This window comes from Streptopelia decaocto (genome assembly GCF_964273445.1).
Source record: "Streptopelia decaocto genome assembly, chromosome: 3".
Taxonomy (NCBI): domain Eukaryota; kingdom Metazoa; phylum Chordata; class Aves; order Columbiformes; family Columbidae; genus Streptopelia; species Streptopelia decaocto.
In genome coordinates, this window is record NC_138656.1 from 82,587,082 (window position 1) to 82,594,913 (window position 7,832).

The window sequence follows — 7,832 nt, forward strand, 5'->3', positions numbered from 1 at the left end:
ATTTTAATTCCCACTACTTGTCCTTGTATAATACATACAATTTTAACTCCTGTAATAAATACATTTGAACTTGAACAGAAATTTTTAAGAAGTTATTTCATTACTCTAAGGCCTATGGCAACTGGCCCACAGTAATTATTTGTTTGACCTCAAACAGGCAGATATTCGGGTATTTTTCTGCTTGAAGTGTTAGGATGAAAAGAGTCTTCGGTTCAATTTCAGTCAAATATCTAGATTAAAATTCTCAGCAAGATGCTAAAATAATAGTAGCTTTAAAAAATATGTATTACTTATTTAACTGATGGCTGAAAAAATAATTTCCCTTCCACAAGTGTCATACTTTTGGAGGGTAAACTGTAAAGGCAATCAGAATCTAATGCTCTATAATGTGCTGACAAAGGTTTTTCACTATTAATAATTTTTGCCTTTGCCAATCCTTAGAAATCTTAAGCCTTTGAGCACTAAAATAATAAAACCAAAAAATACAGCAAATAGCTCTTTTGTCTGGTGTCACTAATATGGAAGATGCTCCGAAAGAAGCTAAGAAAACTCTAAAGAGTTAAGCAGACACTAGGAGCAACTGCACCTGTCAGAGATACTGAAATTGGTATTTCTGCTTTGCCTCATGTAATCATTCATCCAGACTGTAATCTGAGGTTTTATTAGAAGGTTGCTTCCCCCCTGCTGAGTAGGACAAAAAATCAATTTAGACACAAATTTGATCCCATAAAATCCTGGTACGAAATTTAAATAACCTATATTTACATAACAAGTAAGGCTGTACTTCAGCCTATCACATTTCTCCTTGGTACAAAAGGAATATACATGTTCAGCAGATGAAACTATGTTCAGAACAGATTTTCATAAACATGTCAATAATTCTCTACATCATACACACCATATTCTCTACCAGTATATCCACCTTATTTATTCACTCTGTTGAAAAGACCTCCAGAATAATTTCTGAGTAAAATAACAGAAAATATTATTGCATACCATTGGTAGCTTGTGGACCCTTTAGGGAAAGCTTAGTTACTTATCTCTTGACTGTTCCACTCCCTGTTAGCTGGTATTGCTGAAGGATAGTTTGTTACAGTATACCGATAATATTTGTGAGAGAGAAAAGTGAAATCCTGAAATGCATGGACAGGAGGCAAGGAAGAAAATTAGCCCCTTGCTATACTGTTCGGGACTGGGGTCTTTCCAAAATGCAGCTCTACACCTTCTGGTTTTGGTTGGATCATTTTTTAAGAACTCACGTATTTCATTCCTTAATAACCAAAGGGAGCTAAAGTGACTTCTTTCAATTTTTTATTTGTCCAAAGCAATTACAATTCATTCATGTCTTTGACAAACATTTCCCTAGGTCAATCTTGCCAGTGAAATATGGTATCTCACTTGTGGTTTTAATAAAATACTTCTGCTAGTGACATGTTGCACTGATGTGTCTCTAAGAAAAGATACAACTGTGAGTTCATCTAAAGTCCTAATTGTTGAGGGAAAAAGAAGAATTGCAAATCTGAAACTAATGAGAAAAAATAAATAAAAACATCGTTGTCAGATGGTGTAATTAAAGAACCTAAAAGTGCTTTACAAACATTCATGGTTATGCCATCCATCCAAACAGATAAATATTGTTTGTCCTGCTGTACAGATTTACAGAGTAAGGGGCGGCAAGGTTTTTTCTTACATCACAATATGACTCACTGGCAAAGCCAAGCAGAGGTGAAGCTGAAAATAAACTGAGAAATACATCTTAAGGCTCGATTGCTCATTACCCTACCCTGCAAGTATCTGATTTATTAAGATATCATTCATCTAATCAAGTCCAAGAACACTGTACATTTGACAGTGCAAACTCCAAAGCATGCAACCTGTGACAGAGCATGATGCTCAGCCTGATGCTGCAACTACATTATATCAGCAAACACTGGAGCCCCATTTCTGGAGCCAGCTGCCCACAGTTTCTGTTCCCTAGAAGGGAAAAGACCTCTGCAAAAAGCCTGAAGAAAAGCACTTGAATGATCAGGAGGTTAATTGCTTTATTTCTACCCATCATTTACTGATCATTTTATTTCCAGCGTTCAAAGGCAGTGTAATCAACATGAGGTTGGGGTAAATATCAAGAATTAGGGGAAAGTGAAAAGTCTCCCAAGTACTACTACAAAGCCATTTTTTAATTTTATTACACCTACTTTTCAAATAAACAATAGGGAGAGAAGCAATGAGATTACTACTGTTAGAGAATCCCCATCCACTCTTGCAGACTTAAAGGTCCTCACTGACACAAACAGGCATACATCATCTACATACCAAGCATCTAAATAACGATTTCTATAGACCTTAAGCACTCACTGAAATCTAAAGGCAGGTGCCTAATACTTTATGTAGCCTGCCAACTGTAGTTTTGGTACATGCAGTGGATGTAACTAGTATTTTCTGCTCAGAAATTGTTACGGAGTTCTAAATTAGTGTCATATTATGCCATATCTTGTGGTCTGCAACATAACTGATGATGTTACAGGTAATCATACATCTCCAGAAACACTTTGTTTTCCAAGTATCTAGAGAACGAAGATTACACAATACTTGGAACTTGAGTCTGCCAAAATAAGTTGTTATAAAACAAGCTGCACACCTCAACATACCATGTTGAAAGCAAGCAAGTTAAGTAAATACCATTCACCTCAGAATAAGCCATATACTCAAACAGACATGCTAGAGGACCTGGATGGTGCCTAACTAATGCTGCATAACAATTTAGTCTGTTACACTGTCCATCTTTGAACAGAGACAGATTTACTGATCTGTCCAGTAGACTGCTCCTTTAAAATTGGTAGGACATTTTAAGCTCATTTAAACAACTAATGGAGAGAAGATGCTCCTGCCAGTAAGGCACTTACTCAGGATTTTCCCTGTGAACGAAAAGACAGTGGCAGACAAAATGTCCTTTTGGTCATGTATATTGTACAAATACCAAACAGAAAACAAAATAATCACTTCACATATAATTATAAAAATACAAAGATATTGGTTATGCCTTTTAAAAAAAACAGAGCACTGTCTACAGCCTGTGCTGTAACACACACAACACCCCAGGGCACGATAAGCCCTTTATTAACGCTTACAATAAAATGAAAACTGCAGAACAATTACCCGCTGTAGCCATGGATTTCTGAGAATCAGAGAGCTCTACCAGCAGCGAGCGTATACTCACAGGGTGTTGAGTCCTCAGGGGAAGCTGCTGTTTGCAGTAAAGTAGTGAAAATATTTTTCAGCAGATTTTTCAGGTGATGTCAACAACAGGAAGGATGACTTTGAGCCAGATTTCCATTTCTCATCAGACGTGGCCTTAAAAGTTGGAAGAAGAGCATTAAGCCTCCTCATTTATGCTCCCAAATCCACAATTAAGCCCCTACGTAGATCCAGGCTCCTGCATCTGTGCAGCGGCCCGGGGAGTTTCCGTGTGCATGAAGAGGGGTCCCCTCCCCGGCCCGTAATAAGGAAACACTTTAATTACTTGGGCACTGAGTACTGATTTTGCAGGGCCCAGCTGCAGCCTCGCACAGCCGCGCCACCCCCGTGGCCACCTGTCCGTCACAAGCGCTCCCCGCGCCGCCCCGGCCCCAGCCCCCAGCCCGCCACGACGCGCTCTCTCCCGGCCCCCCCAGCCACACGCAACCCCGGCGGGCGGGCGCGGGTCCGCGGCCGGGGGCCCAGGCGTGCCGGCGGCGCCCCGCTCACCTGCGCTCCGCTCGCGGCACAGGCTCCCGGTCGGGCGCGGGGCCGGGCACAGCCCCACCGGCTCCAACGGCGCCTCCGCCGCCCGGCTGGGGCTGCCCCGGAGGCAGCGGCGCCGCCGTGCCCGCTGCGAGGGCGACACCCAGCGGCCGCGCCGTGCGGGCGGGCAGCGCCCCGACAACCCGCCCCGCTGGCCCGGGTCGCTGCCCGCCCGGCCGAGGGGCCGTGACAGGGCGGCTCGGCCAGGCCTGCGCCCCGGCACCTAGCAGCCATTCCCTGCCGAGGAAACTGGGAAGGTCGCCAGTGGAGGCGTGGGGCCACGGGCCCGTAGCTGGCACCGGAGCTAACGCCGGGCAGGGGTGGGCTAGTGCGAGCCCGGAGCCAGGTCTTCACAGAATCACACAGAACGTTAGGGATTGGAAGGGACCTCGAAAGATCATCTAGTCCAATCCCCCTGCCGGAGCAGGAACACTTAGATGAGGTTACACAGGAGGGCGTCCAGACAGGTTTTGAATGTTTCCACAGAAGGAGACTCCACAACCCCCCTGGGCAGCCTGTTCCAGTGCTCTGGCACCCTCACTGAGAAGTTTCTTCTCATATTTAAGTGGAACCACCTGTGTTCCAGTTTGCACCCATTGCCCCTTGTCCTATCATTGGTTGTCACTGAGAAGAGCCTGGCTCCATCCTCATGACAATCACTCTTTACATATTATAAACATTAATGAGGTCGCCCCTCAGTTTCCTCTTCTCCAAACTAAACAGACCCAGCTCCCTCAGCCTTTCCTCATACAGGAGATGCTCCACTTCCTTAATCATCTTTGTTGCCCTGCGCTGGACTCTCTGCAGCAGTTCCCTGTCCTTCTTGAACTGAGGGGCCCAGAACTGGATGGACACAATATTCCAGGTGTGGTCTCACCAGGGCAGAGTAGAGGAGGAGGAGAACCGCTCTTGACCTACTAACCAAACCCTTTCTAATACACCCCAGGATGCCATTGGCCTTCCTGGCCACAAGGGCACAGTGCTGGCCCATAGTCATCCTGCTGCTTGATCACCAGCATGGGCGTGAGCAGGGCAATTGATTCACTGCTGGCCAGGAACGTGGGGCTCCAAGCTGGAGCGATGCTCCTGAAGAGCTGGGTGTTCTCCTGAACTGATGCTCCTTTGCAACTTAATTGTGGAAGTTCATAATAATTTGCATAGGAGCAGAAGTGCCACAAGGCCAATTTCAGGGAGGCCAGATGCCCTTCCCTCCAGCAGGGAGCCAGCCAGAGGGCTTTGGAGTCTGGGCTGAAGGTCAGGAAAGGCTGGCTGGAAAGCTGGCTGTGCCTGCTCACCGTCTCACCCACACCTCCAGCTATGACAGCATCCCAGGAACCTTCGGTTCACCCGAGTCGTGTATGTGTGGAAAATTACATCACTTTCAAAGGCTGTTCCTCTGGCTCAAAGGCATTTTCAGGATGATGCCCTAAATGAACTAAACATTGAAGTATCATAGGCGCTATCTAGGTATGTAACAAATATATTCTTTTGCATGTTTTTGCAGATGATTGTACTTACACATTTTTCACTAAACCATTACTATGGTATTCATAATTCTGTGGCAATAGTCACATCACAGGTTCCCATCAAACCCCTGGTGTTCCAAAGGAAAGATTTACTCACTGAATTTTGTGTTCTGACCACTCTCTGATCTCAGCAAAACTTTATAGCTTTGTCAAAACTACACTAGCCTGAAGTCTGGTGTCATCACTGAAACTAGAATGTAATTGCTAAAATACGTAAAAATATGTTGTGGTTCCTCACACTATAATTTTGTTTGCTTGTTTCTTTGTTCAGGATAGGCCCACTTCATGGGAATTTTATTTTACTTGATATTGCGTAAAATTCTGGTGTAGGAATGGAAGTATTCATGTGAGTAACAGTTAAGCTATATGTTAAATAAGTTTCATATATGTAAATGTTTGCAGGACTACTTTGGCTGTGTTTGATCATTGTGATTGAGAAACAAGACATTAACATATTACAGAAAAAGGCTTTCTTGGCACTCATCTGCCACCAGTCTATTTAACCGAAATTTTCCCCCTTTAACAGAAGCAGGATGAGCCACTGTCATGATTCTGTAAAACCCCTTGACTGTGGGAATATTCCCTGTGCTTAATTATCATTAACCTTTTTTAATCCAGACAGCTAACTTTCTATTCTTCTTGATTTTTTTTTGGTTAGGAAAATAAATTAATGAGGGATTCCCTCAGTTGCCTAAAACAGAAAGTACGTCATGTCCATGAACTGCAGCTCCCCGCTGACAAAGTCCAGTCACATCTAACATTGTACACGTCATATATTCAAAGACTCAGCCCTGTGCCTACCTGCCCTCAGTACAAATCCTGTGACTGAAGGCTGGGTGCTGCTTCATTATGTGCAACAGGCTTCAAAGTTAAATGACCTGACAAAAGAAAAAGAAGCAGCAAATTAAAAGGCCAGGTGCAGAGGGGCTGGAGAACAACTTGGGAGCAAAGGAGGAACAAGTCTGGAAGCTTATGTAGAGTCCAGGACAGATTATATTGCCAAGGGGCTTGCAGAAGTGCTTGAGTCCTACTCAAAAAAACCTTTCTGGTGATGGGCCTGGAGTCTACACGGCTTAGAACCTGAAGCTGTGGTCGAGCAGGAGGTGACTGACGTCAGTGTTGTGGGAAGAGCTGCACTGAAACCAGTTGTGTCATTTCTGAGCTTCTACACCCTGATTTAGTATTGTAATATATCCAAATTATTCTCTCTCTTTCACTGGTGATGTTTTGTAGCTCTTTGTATAAAAGAAACCTAATACAGCCAGTCAGATTTCTGGGCAAGACCCATTTCCCATAGCTGACCTTGAAACTAATAGCCCTTCTGCGCAGATATGGTGACCCAGTGAGTTAGATGGTCCTTCATTACAGACCTGGAAACTCTCCTCTTTCCTTCAGGCATTTTCAGCAGATTAAGGCCTCCTGGGACTGCCCCAGACACAATGCTGAAAACCTGACTGGTAAAAATTCCTGCTCCAAACTTCACTCCTAATTCCTTGTAAGGGATTTAACTTTGAAGTGTTTCCCATAATCCTTTAATACATTGTTAATCTGTTCAAGCAAAACGTCCAAGCAGGTTGATAAACTGAGAATAAAGAAAGGCATTTCAATAAATTTGCGTATCGGTAGATTTGTCACGATATGGAACATAAGAGGGGAATTTCTTCCCCTCCCTGGACAAAAGTGTGCCTCCATTATCTCAAGTGGGTTAGCACAGCCTGGAAGGCCTGGTGATGAGAAGACTGGCATACAGTGTAGACATGGGAAGATAATCAGCTGCGGGAAACACGTGGAGACTCTGAACTAAAGTCCAACCACTACATTGAATGCAAAGACGGAGAACAGGACCCGAGGAAGTAGTAAGACAGAAACAGAGGAAAATGTGCTGCTGGAGAACCGAAAACTTGGCTGCCAGTCACCACAGTGGGCAGCGTGGGACGACAGTCGGGCTGACACACGCGTTCCGGTGCCTGTACCAGACAACAAGAACATACTGGAAACTCCTGAGGAGGGGCCTGGCTGGGGCAGGTCTGTCTTCATGGTGCAGGTCTGGGGAAAGCAATGGCAGGCAGCTGAATGCACTTCAGTCTGCCAGGGGCTTAAAAATCCCACCCTTTTCCAAGGAAGTTTCACTGCTATGCCTTTCTTTAGTCTTCCTGGTTCATCCAGAGTATTATTTCTAACACGATATCGCCCACACTGCAAATCGGGTGCCAACTCTCAGGGCCAGCTTTCGGCTCGGTGCATGGTGAGGCTGCAGATCTGGCTGACCTCGAAGCCCCCCAGGAGGGCTACCTGGAATAAAACCGCCAGCAACAATTTCAGTGCTGCAGACTGGCACACCTGGCCGCTCCGCTCACCCACCCCGGCCCCCGCAGGCCGCGTCCCGCGTGTGTGCAGCGGTCTCACGGGTGTCTCCAGGGCCGGGGCGGGAGGCGGCAGCAGCCGGCAGGCCCCGCAGCCCGCCCGCCAGCTCTGCTCGCCAGCGCCGGGTGCCCCCGCGGGGCCGGGCCGGGCCGGGCCGAGCGG

The 7,832-nt window shown here is 45.6% G+C and overlaps 1 protein-coding gene across 1 annotated transcript in view; it reads right to left on the reverse strand.

The window, feature by feature from the left end:
* ANKRD6 (ankyrin repeat domain 6) overlaps positions 1–3,837 on the reverse strand; it is a 106,463-nt gene extending 102,626 nt beyond the window's left edge. The window contains exons 1-2 of the mRNA XM_082047312.1: positions 3,745–3,837; positions 3,218–3,351 (exon numbers count right to left, since the gene is read on the reverse strand). The gene's annotated coding sequence lies outside the window, so the exon portion shown is untranslated. The remainder of the gene's footprint in view (positions 1–3,217; positions 3,352–3,744) is intronic.
* Positions 3,838–7,832: the final 3,995 nt, after the last annotated feature.